Below are 19413 nucleotides of genomic sequence, written 5' to 3'. Positions count from 1 at the left end.
CATATATGGTCAATTTATTTAGGACAAAGGAGCCAAGAATATATAATGGAGAAAGGACAGTCTCTCCAACAAATGGTGCTGGGAAAACTGGACAGCCACACGCCAAAAAATAAAAGGACAGAAAGAACGAAAAGAAAAGAAACTGGACCACTATCTTAATATCACACACAAAAACTAACCCCAGATAGATTAAACACTTGGACATATGGCCTAAACCCATAAAACCTCTAGAAGAAAACAGGCGGTAAGTTCCTTGACATAGGTCTTGATGATGTTTTTGGATTTGATACCAAAAGCAAAGGGAACAAAAGCAAAAATAAACAAGTGAGATAATATCAAACAAAGGTTTTTGCACAACAAAGGAAACCATCAACAAAATGAAAAGGCAGCTTACCAAATGGGAGAAAATATTTGCAAATCAGAAATCTGATAAGGAGTTAATATCCAAAATATGTAAAGAATTCACAAAACTCAATAGCAAAAACAAATATGTGGTTAAAAATGGGTATTGTATCTTAAGAGATGTTTTTCCAAAAAAGACATACAGATGGCCAACAGACACATGAAAAGATACTCAACATCACTATCAATGAAATGCAAATCAAAACAACGAGTTATCACCTCACAACCTGTTAGAATGGCTATTATCAAAATGACAAGAAATAAGTGTTGGCAAAGATGTGGAGAAAATGGAACCCTTGTGAGCTGTTGGTGGAAATGTAAATTGGTGCACCTACTATAAAGACAGGAGGCGCTTCCTCCAAAAATTACAAATAGAACTCCCATATGACAGGAATTCCACTTCTGGGTATTTATCTGAAGGCAATGAGAACACTAACTTGAAAAGATACATGCACTTCCCCGTTCATTGCAACTTTATTTACAATAGTCAAGACATGGAAGCGTTCATCTCACTGAAATCTTTCCTGGTGAGAGGATGCCCTGGCTGATGAGTGTTTGCTATCACAGTACAAATACTGTATTTCCCTGTCAGGGCCTGGGAAGATAGGCTGATTTTTAAAGGGTAGGCATTAAGAAGTAAGATCATAGAACTTCCTTAATAATGTTCTGATTGATTCTCAGGATATTTTTCTTATTTCAAAGAAGAGACTTAATTTTATTTCTTTAAATAGCCCTTTCTGTGTGATTTTTACGCCTCTGATAATTCCACTTTTGGAATCAAGCTGTGTCTCTCTGAAGTCTCTAAGGCACATAACTTCCATACCTTCCTACTATGCCTTATCAGTTATCACGCAGTGTAGTCACATGTATCTTCAGCATTGAGTTTTAGAGAAAAGAACATGAAATCAAAAGTTATAGGACATGAGTTTAAGGTCAAACTCAATTATTTACTATAGGCAAATACATGTGTGATTGTAGACGAGTTATTTTAACGTTTACCCTTTAGTTTACTTATCTGGAAATGGAGATGATAATAATGACACATATCCGCAAGGTTATTACTTTGAAGAATTGATGACCTATGAGAATAGCCCTTTATAAACTGTAATGTGCAAAGTAAACCCCACTGATGCTTGAGAAAACAGAATTATAACAAAATTAACAGTTTGACAAATTAAAATTATTTTGAAAAATATTTTAATATAGCCCACAGCTAATGTTCTATGTGACTACATATGATTATTAAAAGAAAAATGAATAGGAATTTGGTGTTTCTAGATAGCAATTGTAACTCTGCCTATGGCAAGCCTGAATAAAAATTAAGCAACTAATGAATACAAAAATAAGAGATTTTGGTCTTCAGTTCATTATACCAACACACACAGTACCATTCTAAGGCAATGGATTGTTGCACTAAACTTTTATCTAAAGAGAGAAATTTCCATTATAGGTCTTACAATGGAATTAGTTGTTTTAGTTATCACAAAGAGTTGCATTTAAATAAACTTCATTCAAAATTTATTAGAATGTCAAATCTTCAAAAGAACTGAGTCATTCTCACTTTCAGAGCTAAAAATCATTTGGTTTAATAATTCAACGAGTTCCTAACACAGTTGGAAATTTTAGTCTATGAAGAATTTCTCAAACAGGATTTCTCAAATATTTCGCTATCTAAAGCCATTTGAAATTTTATAGTAACACTGAAATGTTGTAGAAAATGATCCATAATAGCAGTTATGATTACAAGACAAGTACAAATTATATCTTATCTTCTTCTCTCTCTTTCTCTCTCTCTTTCTCTCTTCCAATAGAAGATAAAGGGCAAAACAATCTTATTATTGGGGAATATTATTTAAATTGACTTAAGGTTTTCTAGGGGACTTGACTGTCAAAGGACTAAATGAAAGTATCCAAGAATCATAGAGGATAGTTTTACCTGCCTGCAATGAAACAGTACAGGGTTGGGCGATTGGACATGTCAGTGTTAAGAGGTGAAAGGAACCAGAAAGGTTGAAGTGAACTGTTGGTAAATGTGGAAAATCTATGAAATTTGTGTCTGTAGGTAATTAGAAAACAGTTAAAAGAACAGGAAATATTGTAGCTAAGGAAATGATGGACGAGAGGGCAATGTTTGTAAGAAAAGGGGAACAAAGGCAGAGAGGGAGGTGAGAAGAGTTTTTAGTAGGTCAATAGAAAGGTATTTTAAAATCCACAAACCTTACAGAGAAAACAAAGAAACATTGCCTCTTTTTCTTGTAGAATATAATGCAATCACTATTCAATTAGCCTAAAGCCACTTGTCATGGAAGAGAAATTTGGGGAGAATTGGAGAAAAAATTAAAAATTAGCATATTTTGGTTCTAAAAAATCCATTAGCTTGATATTAAATAGAGATGAAGACTAGAAAAAGAAATCTGGGACTTTTCAGAGAAAAGAATGTAGTTAAAATCTTGGGAAGGATTGAAACTTCTGATGGAATAGGTCTAAACTAAGGAAAGTGACTGGTATGAATTAACCGGCTAAGACTTCCATCACAAATGGCAGAAATAGGAGGAGAAGTGATAGGAAAGGAATGGACTAATATAAGGGGGCCATGTTCAAGTGCAGTCTTATTATAAAGAAACTATCTTTTTAACAGGCATTTGATGTGTCTGACAAGATGTTACATAATTAACAAGAAAGAGAAGGAAAAGACTAAAGTCAGCTTTGAAGGGGTAGATAATTAATTTTAGTTTAGTAGGCAGGTCACTAAGACCGGAACATCTGGATAAAGTAGAGGAACTCTGAAGAAGCTGCCATGGTTATGATAGAAACATTAAGTCAGTAGGAAAAAAAAATTCCTGCAGCTTGGGCAAGACTGAATGCTTTAGGATTCTGCAGGGGAATGAAATGACAGGGCAATGAATGATGACCCTGAGAATTCAGATGTCTCTTAGTACCACAGGAAGAGACCAGAGAATTGGGAATATTTGATGAAGCAAATCCAGGGAAGTTAGATGGCAGTAAGATCTATGTTTTGGTGGAGGACCTAGAATTTTCTTTTTAATTGAAGATTTTGAAAGAGACCTTGCACATAAGAGAAATTTTCACATCAGAAAAGAGTGTATAGTTTGTGTGTCAGGAGGAGCTAGAGATGTGTATATGTCCAATTAACAGGCTCTCACCCTTTGAGCTTCCTATTCACAGAAAAAAAATGCAGTAACATGAAAATACTTTGACAGAAAGCACAAGTAAACTAAGTAAACTTTAGCAATCACTTAAACACTCTTGATATATGTACCAGCTATTAGAGAGGTCTTTTAAAGAATCAAATGAATTAAATGAAATAATATAAAGGAAAGTTCTATATATACTTTCTATATTTTATATATATCTATTTTATATAAATAATTCTTATAAATGAAACTATATAATAAGGCAGATACATAAGTAAAGTGCCATGTTTCTATTCATTATTCATTTTTAATATTGTTGATAGAACATGATTTAGTAACTTAGATATCATTCATTCTAAGTAGAATGGAATAAATGAAATTATTGTTGGACCTCCTATTCCCTATAGAAATGTCATCTGTGGAAACTAAGCCTATCATCAACTTTAGGATATTAATAGGCGGGTGCTAGTGAGGGTTAAAACAAAGTAGAATATTTTAAAATTGGAGTCACAATCTTGATCAGTTATCTTACGTGATCTTCTAATATGTATGTGCTGACATATGTATTCTATGTTATTAGCACAATGCATGTTTTTATGGTGACACAAAATGCAGTTTTACCTGTATTAATTATTTCTAGAACTATGGGATCTGGATCAGTAGAATATCAATTTTATTTTTAATAGTTAAAATAATAAGGAACAGTATTTCAGTGCCTTAAATTGGATTTTAGAAGCAGAACTGTTTGAAGTTTTGGCCTCATAGATCTCCACAGTCTTTTCAGAACCTCAATAGGATAATAATTTTCTCATCTTATGAGAGGTCAGATAAAAAGAAATACATGTGTAGAAATATCTGAAAAGCATTTAATATCCTTTTTCAAAAAGAATATTTACTATACTCACTGTATAAAGTCTAAAGATATGAAGAAGCAAATAAAAAATTCTTAACAGTTCCAACCACTGTTAATGTTTACATATATTCCCTTCCAGTATTTGCGTCTTGTGCGTATGCAGCTTACTACAATCCTATGCATAGGCGTGTATTTCTACATTTATATAGAGGAGATTACACTGAATACAAATCTTTACATCCCGCTTTTTTGCACAGCATTATATATGAGCTTTTCTGACATTATTTTTAAAAAGGGACCCTTCATAAACATTGCTTTATTTGCTCTAGGATTCTATTTGGGGATTATGTTCTAATTTATTTAACTAACCCTCTGCAAGGGCATCAGTCCATCTGTCATTCATTAAAAATATTCGCTGATTACAAAAAAGGAAAAAGCAAAAAAATTCTGGGAAAAATAGACTAAAAATCTATCTAATGAAATAGTAAATTATTCACATTTATTGTGTAAGAATATTTCTAGTTTATAAAACTTTAAAAGCACTTTGAAAGCTCTCTCTCTCTCTCTCTCTCTCTCTCTCTATATATATATATATATGTTGAGTTTGCTATAATTATTAGCCAGTTGACACCAAAGACTACAGCTAAATTTGCAGTTCAGAAGCTAGACACAGGGCTTCCCTGGTGGCGCAGTGGTTGAGAGTCCGCCTGCTGATGCAGGGGACATGGGTTCGTGCCCCGGTCCGGGAGGATCCCACATGCCGCGGAGCGGCTGGGCCCGTGAGCCATGGCCGCTGAGCCTGCGCGTCCGGAGCCTGTGCTCCGCAACGGGAGAGGCCACAACAGTGAGAGGCCTGCGTACCGCAAAAAAAAAAAAAAAAGAAGCTAGACACACTCGTTAGCTGTCTTGCCTCAGTAATCAATACTTTGTTTTCAGTCACTAACCATTTCACCATCTGTGACATTGATCCTTTTCTGGGATTCTCTAGTTCTGGAGAAATATCTGAAAAGTATCAGCACGTCGGACAAGCAAGATTCATTAAGAACAACTTTAATAAGTGATCAGATCCATCCTATTAGACATGATCTTCACTTATTCAAGAAACAAAAGTTAGCAACTTTATCTTAAATTCAAAACAAGCAGCCAAACAAATAAGATGTCAATCAGACAGGCAGACAATTAATCATGACTTATGCAACTGGTAAGCCTGATATATTGTGCTCCTGAATATTCAATGAAAAACAACAGCCATTCAGAGACTAAGGAAGCCTAATGCCAGCCAAATGACGATTAAACCTTAACCAAGGGTTCTCTTTTTGCATCCCATCTCTACCACTTCTTAGCCACGTATCTTTGGATTATGTTACCTAACCTCTCTGTGCCTCGTCGTCTTCATCTGTAAAATGGGAAAATCTGCCTGTGTTTACTGAAAATTTTAAATAAATGAAAATAAATTAAATATTTACAACAGGGCCTGGTCCAGAATGAGTATTTACTGAGTAAAGTGTACATATATATGTGTGTGTGTATATATATATATACACACACACACACATATGTATATATATATATATATACACATATATATACACATCTCATACATAGTTAGCAACTAGCAGTTAGCAGTTAGAAAGCAAACACTTTTTACTCTTCCTTATAATATTAGCTTTTAAATACTGTTAATTATCCACTGCCAAATTTCTATCTAGTAATGTTAGATTTTCAATCATTTAATTTCTACAATTTGAAAAGTTTAGAGATGTCTTCCCTGTTCTCTGTTTCTTCCTTCCAGTTCAGCACACCCTTTCTATTACACTGTTTTCATTTTCCTGAAAATAAAATAAATATGTAATAAGCTATCATATAATTATATATATACACACACCACATACACACACAAAACCGGCAAATTGAAAGCAAGATGAATTATACTAAAATTATTTGTATTTCAACAAATAATGTTTGGGCATATATTGACATAAAGAAGTAGTCAGATGTTTGCATCTATATGTAGAATCACTGTGAATATGACAGCCAAGGATGTAGACTGTTACATGTATTATTGATACCAGTACAAAACGTGACACCTTTGTCTGTGATGTGATCTGAGCAAAATAAATTACATTCTTACCTCCTTTCACAAGGCAGTTGCATAGTAAGAATTACTATGGAAAACAGAACTAGTTTCTAAGCTCAAATAATTACATTTGTTTAACCACATGAGTTCTCAATGGGATATCTGAATTTTTTTCATTTGGGAGAACCACCCTAAAGACTGCAGGACATACAGCATCTCAGGTTTCTACCCACAAAGTACTAGCAGCAACGCTACTTCGGTAATTACAACAACCAAATGCCTCAACAGAATTCTGAAGTCTGCCGAAGAGCAGTGATTCTCATTTTTTTATTTGTTATTGCTAGCCCCAAGCAGCCTTTTAGACACTTTTATCCCAATGGTATTCCTCAAAGGACAGATGCACTGTGCTTTGCACATATAAAAGTACAATTTTTTTCACCCCACATGATCAAATTTTCTCCCTTTTGAGGGTGAAATCTTCTCCAAAGAGAATGTCTGTCCTCAGAGGACTGGACCACCCTCATCAAGAGCCATAGTTTGTGCTGGGAAAGAGCAGTTCCCGGTGCCAGACCTGTGTCAGGCCTGCCCACTGGGGTCCTCTGATCAGTAACACATTCCCAGGTCTGGGGCTGCGGGCACCTGCAGGTCCTCTGAGACAGCACTAAATAGAGAAATATGAGTTGCTGTCAGTTTGTATATGTATATAACCAGAGTGGTTCTATAAAAGTGTTAGATCATTTCACTCTTCAGCTCAAACTCCTCCAGTGACTTCCCGTTCCATTTAGATTAAAATCTCAAACCCTTACATTGGTCTGTAAGGGGCCTACGTGATCTGTTCCCCCACTTCAACTTCCTCCTGACCTCTGGGCACACCGACTTCTGGGCTTGCTCGTGAGGACAAGCCCAGCATACTCTTAATAACAAAAGCTTTGCATTTACTCTGCCTTCTCTTTGGAACACTCTTCCCTCTGATAGGAGCAGAGCTCACTTACTTCTTTCAGTCTCTTAACTTGTTCAGTGAGTGACTATATACTGACTAAATATATATTTTGAAAGCACAGGTGATTAGGCACATTCTGGCATGTACGTGTTAGCTTATGAGGACTGCCAGAATACTTCAAATTACGTATAAACTGAAAATGACCACATATCTAGCACTCCATAAAACTTGCCTTAAAAACAGCAAGATTGCTTTTTATAGGAAAAACATCTGATGCTTTCAGGTTGACAAGAGAGCATGGCTCCTTGCACTGAGCATAAATGAAAGGTGTTTCATATTTTTCCACCTGTAGACATTTTCATTTTCTCTTTACATAACACTACATGAACATGACTATGAAACACACTGACATTGTCTTTTGTTCTTAAAATTGTGATAGACTTTTTACAGATGTTTTCCAAGCATGATCAAAACATGACATTAAAGACCCGAGTTGCTGATTCACTCACACAAGATTCTTGTGTAGCTGAACAGAACTTAGAATACTTAGGTCTATTAGGTGCACATTTACTCATGGTTTTATACTTAATTACTTATTCAGAAAAACTTGCTGTGTGTGGATCAGTTCTCCAAGCTATGTCACCAAATGTAAATTTACCTCAAAATACAGTAAATGTGAGTTCTCAGCCAAACTATTAAATTAGAAAAACATTTCAACCAGTTATAGTAAATTCAAGAGTTTGCATTATTTCCTAGACATAAAAGACAAAATATATTTTTTTAACATCTTTATTGGAGTATAATTGCTTTAAAGGGTGTGTTACTGTCTGCTGTACAACAAAGTGAATCAGCTATACCTATACATATATCCCCATATCCCCTCCCTCTTGCATCTCCCTCCCACCCTCCCTATCCCACCTCTCTAGGTGGTCACAAAGCACCAAGCTGATCTCGCTGTGCTATGCGGCTGCTTCCCACTAGCTATCTATTTTACATTTGGTAGTGTATATATGTCCATGCCACTCTCTCACTTCATCCCAGCTTACCCTTCCCCCTCCCCGTGTCCTCAAGTCCACTCTCTATGTCTATGTCTTTATTCCCGTCCTGCCCCTAGGTTCTTCAGACTATTTTTTTTTCATTTTAGTTTCCATATATATGCGTTAGCATACGCCATTTGTTTTTCTCTTTCTGACTTACTTTACTCTGTATGACAGTCTCTAGGTCCATCCACCTCACTACAAATAACTCAATTTCGTTTCTTCTTATGGTTGAGTAATATTCCATTGTATATATGTGCCACATCTTCTTTATCCATTCATCTGTCGATGGACACTTAGGTTGCTTCCAAGTCCTGGCTATTGTAAATAGAGCTGCGATGAACATTGTGGTACATGACTCTTTTTGAATTATGGTTTTCTCAGGGTATATGCCCAGTAGTGGGATTGCTGGGTCGTATGGTAGTTCTAGTTTTAGTTTTTTAAGGAACCTCCATACTGTTCTCCATAGTGGCTGTATCAATTGACATTCCTACCAACAGTGCAAGAGGGTTCCCTTTTCTCCACACCCTCTCCAGCATTTATCGTCTGTAGACTTTTTGATGATGGCCATTCTGACTGGTGTGAGGTGATACCTCATTGTAGTTTTGATTTGCATTTCTCTAATGATTCATGATGTTCAGCATCCTTTCATGTGTTTGTTGGTAATCTGTGTATCTTCTTTGGAGAAATGTCTATTTAGGTCTTGCCCATTTTTGGATTGGATTGTTTGGTTTTTTGATACTGAGCTGCATGAGCTGCTTGTATATTTTGTAGATTAATCTTTTGTCAGTTGCTTCGTTTGCAAATATTTTCTCCCATTCTGAGGGCTGAAAAGACGAAATCTTAAAATATTTTTCCAAGTTCTTCTATCAGCTTCCTGAGTCTCTCTATAAGAAACACACCCATGACAATACCCCCTGCACCCACACGATTGCACATTTAGCAAATGGTGATATCAGGGGAACATATGTTCTAATTGCATTATTTCTGGCAGCAATCTGACAAAAATTTTATGTGAATCCCCAAAACTACCCTCACATTTCAGGTCTTTTCTATGTGAAAAGATTTTTTACTTCCCTTCCCCTCAATATATTAAACATTTGCACTTCTACGTTGAAGGTTTCACTTTACAGCTCTTAAAACAATCTTTCATAATAAGAATAAAATTCAGTTGTGTTTTTCTATCTAAGTATTAATAACATTAGTATTTAAAGATGAGAACTTGATTTTATAGCATTTATATTAGAACGGCATTATGTCATTTCATATAATGTGGGTTTCCTACTGGGAAATATGTGCATTCTAAATAGTATATATTCTAAAGATTTTTTTTTTTTTCAAATAAGTGTACTGTATTGGAGGGAGACATAAAGGCATTTAAAAAAAATCAGTATTAGAATTTTGGCTAGTTGGCTAATTTGTGTTTAAATGTGTTACTGGATGGGTTTTATTAAGTAAGTCAATGAGTTGGTAAACATAATTCTAAGATAGCCTCACAGTTTTCCCTAAGTTTTAGGGGCCTTTTCATCTTATAATAAATAATTTAATTTTGGAAGTACAATTTGACAAAAGGAGAAGAAATAGTGCCATCAAAAATGACCACCTGGGCTTCCCTGGAGGTGCAGTGGTTGAGAGTCTGCCTGCATCCCGTGTACCACAAAAAAAGACGACCTGCTGAATAATTACTAACTCCTTAACAGAGTGCAGATTAAAAGCAGAGGAAACATATATACAACCATATTTACATTTGAGATAACAAACAAAATCCAAGATGGGTAGGTTCCCCAAGCTTACTGGTTGACTGTGGCATGTTTGCCTTTTCCCTGTCTTCCTTCCCCCTTTGCCCCCTTTCCTCCCTCCCTCCCTACCTTCCTTCTTTCCTTCCTTCCTTCCTCCCTCCCTCTCTCTCTCTTCCTTCCTTCCTTCCTTCCTTCCTTCCTTTTCTTTCTTTCTTTCTTTCTTTCTTTCTTTCTTTCTTTCTTTCTTTCTTTCTTTCTTTCCTTCTCTCTTTCTTTCTCTCTCTCCCTCCCTCCTTCCCTCCCTCCCTCTCTCTCTCTCTTTCAAGATCAGTCTCTAAAATGTGTTCCTAAATTGGGTTTTAATATGAAGACTCTACAGTTACCTAAAATTTAAAGACTGAAAGGTGCAAGAAATGATGTTTAGGCTTCTACACTGCTGACTAAAGCACTTAACATTTTCTGAGAGTAGATATTAAAAATATGAATTGGGTCTGCTTTCTTCATCATAAGAAGTGTTTAATAATAGAGGAAGAAAAATTAAGTCCTTTGGTAAATGCTTAATATGGGATACATGGTTTTAGACAATGAAGAGGAATATACAGGGTCCCTTAAGCTTTGAAGCATTATATTAAGCTCCTGAAAGAATTTAAATGACTTTGAATACTCACACACATCCAATGTGAATTTGTAAACTCAAGTGTAGGCCCATCATGAATCAATGATCAGTGAAGTCAGTATACTTCTTGATCAACAGTGTTAAAAAAAGGGGGGGGGGGTGATAAATATGGGCACTCTGCAAATAAAACCAAGTGATCTTCAATAATTTCTAGCACATAAAATGAAAACATATTATATAGCCGTAAAAATAAAGTGAATTCTTGACAGAGTATTGGAATTTCTCTAATTCCCTTTAAGATTTAATCCTGGCATCATTTATGGGTATCTTAAGTTCTGTTTCAAGTAACTTTTCAGAGAGAAATAATCATAGTTATACTTGGATGTTTTATATGTATGTTGTATCATATAGATGTATATATACATAATATTTATATAAATGTGCCTGTGCATGAATGTGTACACATGTATAGGACATATTGTTTAACTGATTTCTAAATTTTATCTGTTAAACACATTTGACTCTTTTTTTTTTACAATTATTTGATATGATATATGACCTATTCTTCATTCTGTCTTTAATTTTTGAGAGTGTAAATCTCAAAATACAAGATAATTTCCTTTCTCAGCATTTATCACAATACCTTATAAATTTATAATAGAATCAAAAAAATAAGCATAAATAAGATTAGATTTGTGGTTTGATTTGAATTTTTAATGTTTTCAGTCTGGAGAGAAATTCTTATTGCGTTAAAATATATTTCCCGGTTTTTTGTCTTTAAAGGTTGCCAACATATCTCTTGGTATTGTAGACCATAATAGACACGTATCAGTGTTCCTTCATTGCCATTGTTACGTTTTCTCACTGCATACAATGATCTGGGCTCTGTACCAACCAAGTAATATGCACTCAGGAAAGAGGTTTCTTTCTGTTGGTGGTATTGCAGAGAAGTATGAGCAATAAACCGAAAAAAAAAAAGGCATTTTTCAGGGGAAGAAAAATTTACTATTAATAATCTCAACAGCAGTAATAATAATTATTACAACCACCACAATCAGAATCCCAATGTCTGAACATTTGTGTACCAAAACTTTCTGGTCAGTGTGGTAAATCTTCACAATTTGTGGGAAAAATTATAGTTTTCTCCACTTAACAAATAAAAACAGAGACCCAGAGAGATTATGTCAGTTCTCACAACATATATGTAGGGTGAAAGATTGGATTTGGATCTTGGTATGTCTGTCTCCAGGGTGCCTGCTCTTATCGACTCCATATGATATAATGATTTTGAAACATATTGGAGACTTCTTAACTGTTTTTTTCCAAAACTAAATTTGGGGTGGACGGCCTGTAGAGTATGCATTACTTTTCACGGGGAAATGATTTTGATGATTATTTTCATGATGCCTTCATTTATCAAAGAAGAAATTTCCTTAGCAGTGACTGATGCAATTTCTGGTAGAGCTCATGACCTTCTTGCCCATAAACTTTGTTCAGGTTACAATGCACTCTATGATATTTAACCATTAAATGGTTCAGGTTAATGAGTTGTGAAAATATCTTCAAATTATCACTCATTCACTCTCAGTCCACTTCTCAACTGTACAGTCTTACATCACAAGAAAACCCCATTCCTTCCCTCTGTCTCTGTTTCTCTCTGATTAGAAAAAGTAGGAAGGCTAGAAATTTTAATACTAATAGTTATGTGGATTCTTTTCTTCATGGTAACAATGAGAGATGAACCAAGACTGTGCTACTTTGAGCCTGCTCAGCGTTTTCTTACATTACTTAAACACACCAAACTGACATAGAGTGAGAAAATCTTAATGGTGAGATTGTTAAACAGATTCATAGAAGAGAATGTGGCAACTTAGGCATGTATCTTGGACAGGTTAGAGCAGTGATACATTCATTACCACATTTCCATGGGCACACTGTTCTACTTCATTAAACTGTCCAAAACTAACTGGGCTCTAGCACACAAAACAATTTTAACACTTCTGTGACCTAAGAACAATTTCAAATGGCAACTAATAGGTAGTTTCTAAGAAGGACTAGTAAATAGTAAAATTCTGAACTTGTCTCTTTTTCAAAATAGCAAGCTTTCAAAGACATTATATTCTTCAGTGGTTTTACTCTACCCTTGGGCTAAATTTTTACGAGTTTAAATTCCTAGTTTTAAAATCAAAGTCAATCAGAAAATAGTAGTCAACTGACAGAAAAAAGCGACGTAGCCAAATTTGTTGGCTCAAATCTGTACCATAAAATGAGATAAATAAAATCTTATAGCCTCCCTTTCTTTCAGTGTCCTTTAAATTGATGAATAAATTTGTTAGAACCAAAACATTATATTTGAAATCATTATAGAAGAGAGAGTTAAAATCATTGTGCTGGAATAATTTAGAGTCATTTCTCTGTAGGAAAAGCTGGGATGAATGCTGGACTTACCAAAACTGAGGTTACAGATATTGATCCCATTCCTCCTCTTGAATTACATACCTTTTTATAATATCTGTACACATTTAATTTCTATCATCTTTATCAAAATGGAATCAAAGTTGCTGTTTCTTTAATTATTTTGAAATTCTGCTTCTGTAGAATCTTAACCTTTCAATATGGAATGGTTTGAGAAAGGATTACCTGGGAAATTGCTTTTCTATTCATGTGTGTGACAGCTGAGTTCAGCTGTTTTCTTAAGCATCTATGGAACAGCTGAGTGCTTTCTCCTGGTTCCTAGATTTGAGACCAAGGGAACTGGAAGCAACAAAGTTACTTTGGAATGTATATGATTCAGGAATTGGCTTTCTCTTCATTTACTACCGCTTTAAGTTACTGACCTTTGTGACACATATATACGCAAAGTCATCTTCTATAACTCTTGTCCTCCCTAACTATGAGTGTATAAATTAGCATAACTATATTCACCATAATTACAGGCTCAGTGCAATACAAACACAAATTAGGCAAGCTCCAAATTGATGTTTCAGTCTTATAAAACTTAAGCAACTCTAAAATCCTTATCTGTTCCCTGGTGTTTATGTTTATCCTCGGACAACAGGCCTAGCAATCTGGAGAAAAGGAATGAAACAAAGTTGCTTTTATGTCCTAGTTCTAGAATTCCTTGGGAGTAGATAAAATGATTAGGTGTCAGCCAATAAAGGCAGCTCATATTCTGCTATCGGTTAAACCTGGTTTTCTGAACAATCAAGTATTGACCGGATGGGAAGGGACAAGGGAAGAATGGGCCTGTGCTGTTGAATAATTATTTAACTGTTTACAAAACATATCCTTACCATAACCATTTAATAAAACTAGAATACAATAAAATTATTTGCCCTTTAAAACTATTATTTTAATAAATGTTAAATGGCTTCAGCTCAAATGTGTCTTGCAGTAACAGAGTAACAAAATAGATATATGTGGTCAAATTTATTTTATTTCAGTTCTTCTCTTGCTATAACTATTAAAAAGTCTCTCTGTGCCTTTCTTGTATTAAGAAATGACAGTTTAAATATTATAAATATTCTTCATCACTTTGAGTTGAATGGAAAGTGCCTGAATTTTCCCTCTAAAATTATGGTCATTTATTTCAGCTATAATTTATAAAGAATTAGTGATAGAGAACACATTAGTTCTTCCAAGAATATCACACCACAAATGATTGTAGACATGCAACACTATACCGTTCTCCATTAAAAGAAATGCTGTGCACTTTCCAGAGTTTCATTATGACATGTTGTATATCTTCAAAGTATCATGATAAAAAGATAATCCTCTTGAGTTCCACGAACTTTACTAATGTGATGCATGCGATCTCCACCCTCTGACTGTATATGGTAACTCAGATGGTTGCAGAAAGGAAAACTTCCTCTGCAAGGGAATACTGTCAGCTGTATGTTATGACATCTGGTTCTGTCTCTTTATCATCAAGGAAGCACATTATACTCTTTCTCTGATAGGGCCCAATCATCTCTGGGCTGCTCACTGGCAAATTCTATCAGTTTCTCATGTTTCCAGATGTCTGTATTGTACTGTCAGCTTCAGGCTGTGTTTTAGTGTATCTTCAATACTAATCTTTCCCTGAGGGTAACTCACTACTTGTATTTTAACTCACCATAAACCTATTGATTTTTGATGTGAAACTTATGTGATCAACATTTCAAGAGTATCTTCTCATTGGCTACAAAAAAAAAGAAACAAGAAATACTAAAAACTCTTTCTTCAGTAACTTTACGTTGTGGATTAAAGTTATATACTGTTTTAACTTACTGAACATGGTTATTTCTTTACAAGAGGTATTTCTCAACAATTCATAAAATGAATTGTTGAGAAAGAGAAGAGATAAAGAATAAACAGTGAAACTTTTTTTTTTAAAGCGTATTTAAATGTCTCATAGCTTTACAAAACTAGTACTTTGAAAGAAGAGTTAAAAACTGTTTTGCAGCAATAAGCTCTTGGGGGATTGTGTAGTGTATCATATTGTCAATAAAGTGGTGAAGATGAAACATAAAATTGGAGAAAGAGCAATAGTAGCTAAGCTTTTTGTAAAGATTTAAAATTTAAGTAATTTCAGGGCATCTCTGAAGGGCTCTGCCCTCAGTAATTCTAATATTTCAAACGTTTTCTACAAGAAACACTTGACCTGTGGCCAGTGACCGAAGTAAAGAAGCAAATGTTAAAAATAACTGTAGAGGGCTTCCCTGGTGGCATAGTGGTTGAGAGTCCGCCTGCCGATGCAGGGGACACGGGTTCGTGCCCTGGTCCGGGAGGATCCCATGTGCCGCGGAGCGGCTGGGCCCCGTGAGCCATGGCCGCTGAGCCTGCACGTCCTGAGCCTGTGCTCCGCAACAGTGAGAGGCCCGCGTACCACATAAAAACAAAAAACAAAAAACCAAAAAAAAACCCTGTAGAAAGTTCATTTAAAAATGTGATGGGAGGTTAAAAATAACATATCAAGATAAGAAATGCACTCAGGGAGGGATTTTTTTTCCCCAGAGGGTAGAAGTTTTGGCAATCTTAAAGGGATTCTGTAAACTAGAGACATTTTTTTCTTTATAAAAAATACCTTCTAAATTAATCCAAAGCATCAGATCTATATATATATATGCGCTATGTCTATGATCTAGTCTTTTCATTGGATGATATGGCTGCCTTAAAAAAAAAGTATTATTTTTATCTTTAAAAAATCGAGAAAAGTCTCCATAAGTATTTTTAAAAAATAGAGATCATATATAATCACAATATCTAATGAAAACTCTTAATTTGGGGCATTTCCTTTAATTTAATTTCTTTTCATACATTAGTCAATCAATATATACTCATTGAATAAATGTATTTCCTAGATCCTTTACTAAAGCCAAGGGAAAAAACAGTAATAAGAGAGTCAGAGTTCTTGCCTCCTTGGAGTTTATATTCTATTGGTGGCAAAATAAATATACAAAAATATATATGAGATAAAGTTAGATAACAAGAAGTGCTATAAAACACAGGACTAGATAATTGAAAATTATATGGCATGCAGTTCTTTTTTTATCTAAGAAGGACCTTATGGGTTCCTTTTTTGAGTCATATAATGTATATAAATCTGTACAGGCTCTTTTCACCAAATGTTTCATTTTAAGCATTACCTATGTTGCTATTTTTTAAAACTTACTTTTATGTTTGAAAATGATTAATTTCACAGGATCTACTCTACTTACTTACCTTTCTTTCTATATTTACATTTATATATATAGTTGCAATAACTAATATTTTGATGGATAACTTTGTACATCAATACTTTTTGTCAAAGAATAAGGTCATATTCAATAATTTTACATATTCCACAGAACTCACTTAAATGATATACTATTTAAGCAAACAATCATTGAGTTTTTACGTGTCAAGAATTCTACTAAATGCTGAAAACGGTACAAAGAGTCTCTTCCTTGAGTTCATGATTTCAAGAAATAGACAAAATTATAAGCAGATGTAAAAAGTTGGATAAATGCTAAAATAAATGATCAAATTCTAGTTACTGAAAAAAATGAAAGCAACGGAAACACTTAAGGGCAATAAAATCTCTTAAAGAACATACGCAATCCATTTTGAAGTAGAAGATTGTCTTTAATGATCTCTGTAGTCTATTTCTGCTTTTAGAAGTCCATGAATAGAAAGTGACCAAAAATAAAAAGATTAATAAAGTCTCTGATATTGGCAACAAAGAATATAAACTTCCTTCGACATGAAGATCCATGCCAAAATCTGACTTAACATTCTTTGAAAATTAGAAACCCTGAGATTTCTTACCTTGACTTTTATCATTGTCTTTTAAAGTTTAATATAGAACTCTCAATAGTTAGGAAATTGAATATCCCTCTAAATATATTCACAAATTCCCCCAGTGGATGCATAGCTTTCTGTCACAATTTACTCATTGTTGGGAGTCAATGGATCTGTAACCCAACAGGAATTCTCTTAGTTGAGAAATTCTCAGTGAATTTCCTCAGCTCTTCTCACACAAACTCTTCAACGCAAGGGTATGCTTGGATCACTCAATTTTGTGTTTCCCTGAGGTTTATTTGAAAAGTCAAAGGTTGAAGCACAAGGGTTTAAGATGTTGAATTGCCCCCCCTTACCCTGTTGTTTTGGGCACTGAAGATCACCACAGTAATCATAATACAGGAAATTACAGTTCAGTCACCTCTTGAGAGGTCAAATAATTTAAAAACAGAAAACTGTGTCTCTACATTAGGACAATTGGTTTATCAAATTCCACCCATTTTCCCCAACCCATTCCCCATCCCCAATTTTTTCCAAGAATTATTTCCTTAAAAATAATTTTTTGAAAGTCTGGATGTATCTTGCTAATGTTCTTCTAAAGATATTTATTTATATCCAGACAAAACAAAGACTTCTGGAGTGCCTACATGAAAAAGTAACATCTTGAATATTCTCAAACAGATTCATCTGGAGGCTATTGTTTAAGAACAGACCCAAAGCTGACTCAGAAACTGGGATTTCCCATAGTCAGACTGTACTCTGAGGGAGCTTTGGGTTATGGAAAGAACACTGAATTAGAAGTCTAAACATGGTTTATAGAGCTGTCTGTAACTTAACTGGGTGAATGTTCTGGAGCAAGTCATTTAACTTTTTAGTATATCAGTTTCCTCTTCTTTAAATGCAAGTAGTCATATCTATCCTTGCTAATGATGAAATTATTGTACATACATTTTCATATAATGGACATGAAAATATTATAAACTTACAAGGCTACATAAGCAAAAATTATAACAAATATTTTGGGCTAGAGTGACTAGATTTAAATCCAAAGTTTGGAGTGAAACTGATGACTCTGGGACTTTGGGGATGAATGAATTCCTCCTTATATTCTCCAGTGGGGATGTGAAATTTAGATTTCCTGGTTCCACTTTAGAACAGAGAGGCAGAACATCAAGACAATCTTCAGGTCCAGAGAAGAAATGGTCAGTAAAAACAATCACTTGTTATTTGTGGAAAGTGTAAGTATCAGATGTATATGTATGCCTTTTCTGAATCATGAGAAGGAAAAAAAAAAGAGATTAAAGGAAAAAGAAAGGAGAAAGAGGAAGGAAGATAAAAGGCCAGTAATAATCGATTACTGAGAAATTCAACTGGAAGCTGAGCAAATTAAATCTATAACTTTTCCAGTTTACCAGGCCTACAGTCCCTATTGATCTATCCATCAGAGCACTCCATGTCAGTAAAACAAAACTGTAAATAGGCCAAAGGCATGATTAAAGCAAAAGTCATAAGCTTAGCAATTAGCTCTAAGGTTACTTGAACCTTCTGAATTGTATTATAGTTCCAGTAAAATAGGGTCATTGGTATGGCTCCTCTGAGCATTCAATGACATTTTGAAAGAAATATTGCCCTTCTCCAAGCAGATTCCTTAGTCCATTTCTATATTCTATTTTTGAAGAGAGATATAGAGAAGAGGAATGCATCTACTTCTAATTTGGAGTAAAGGAATATAGCTACATGTACGCTTTCTACACACACACACACACACACACACACACACGGGACGCTTCCACCTATAGTTGTCTATGGGAGGATAAGAAGGAGAAAAGACAGTGGCTAGATCTGGCCAATTAGCTCAGAGGGAAACAAATGTCAAATCAATTCTTTCTCCTGTAATAATATCAGAAACAGCTTCAGTTCTAAAACTAACATAGTAGTTTAAATACTATATGCCTTACATATATAAACACATTTAGTAGTGAAATTGGAGGTCTTGCATTTCCATAGGGAGAGAATAAAGAAGTTAATGATTCTAAAGAGTAATATATTTATCAACCTGCAATTCCCCGGTTGTAAAGCATAGACTCTTAAGTTATTCAAATCAGAGTGCCTATGACATTTGCTATTTCTAAGTTTCCTTTCTTGATACCCTCAGAACAAAATGCTTAGATGTAAAAAATTGTATTACATAGCTAGCATTTGAATATCAACAAATGTGAGTAACATATCTGAACTTTATGTAGAAGAGCTAATGTTCACTTACATATGTAGCCTTTACCAAACTCAGGAATTGTAAGAGTTAACTAGAGAAGCCAAGCAAAAGTCTCGCAATG

Source organism: Tursiops truncatus, chromosome 4 (assembly GCF_011762595.2).
Source record: "Tursiops truncatus isolate mTurTru1 chromosome 4, mTurTru1.mat.Y, whole genome shotgun sequence".
Classification (NCBI taxonomy): domain Eukaryota; kingdom Metazoa; phylum Chordata; class Mammalia; order Artiodactyla; family Delphinidae; genus Tursiops; species Tursiops truncatus.
This window is presented reverse-complemented; position numbering follows the sequence as displayed.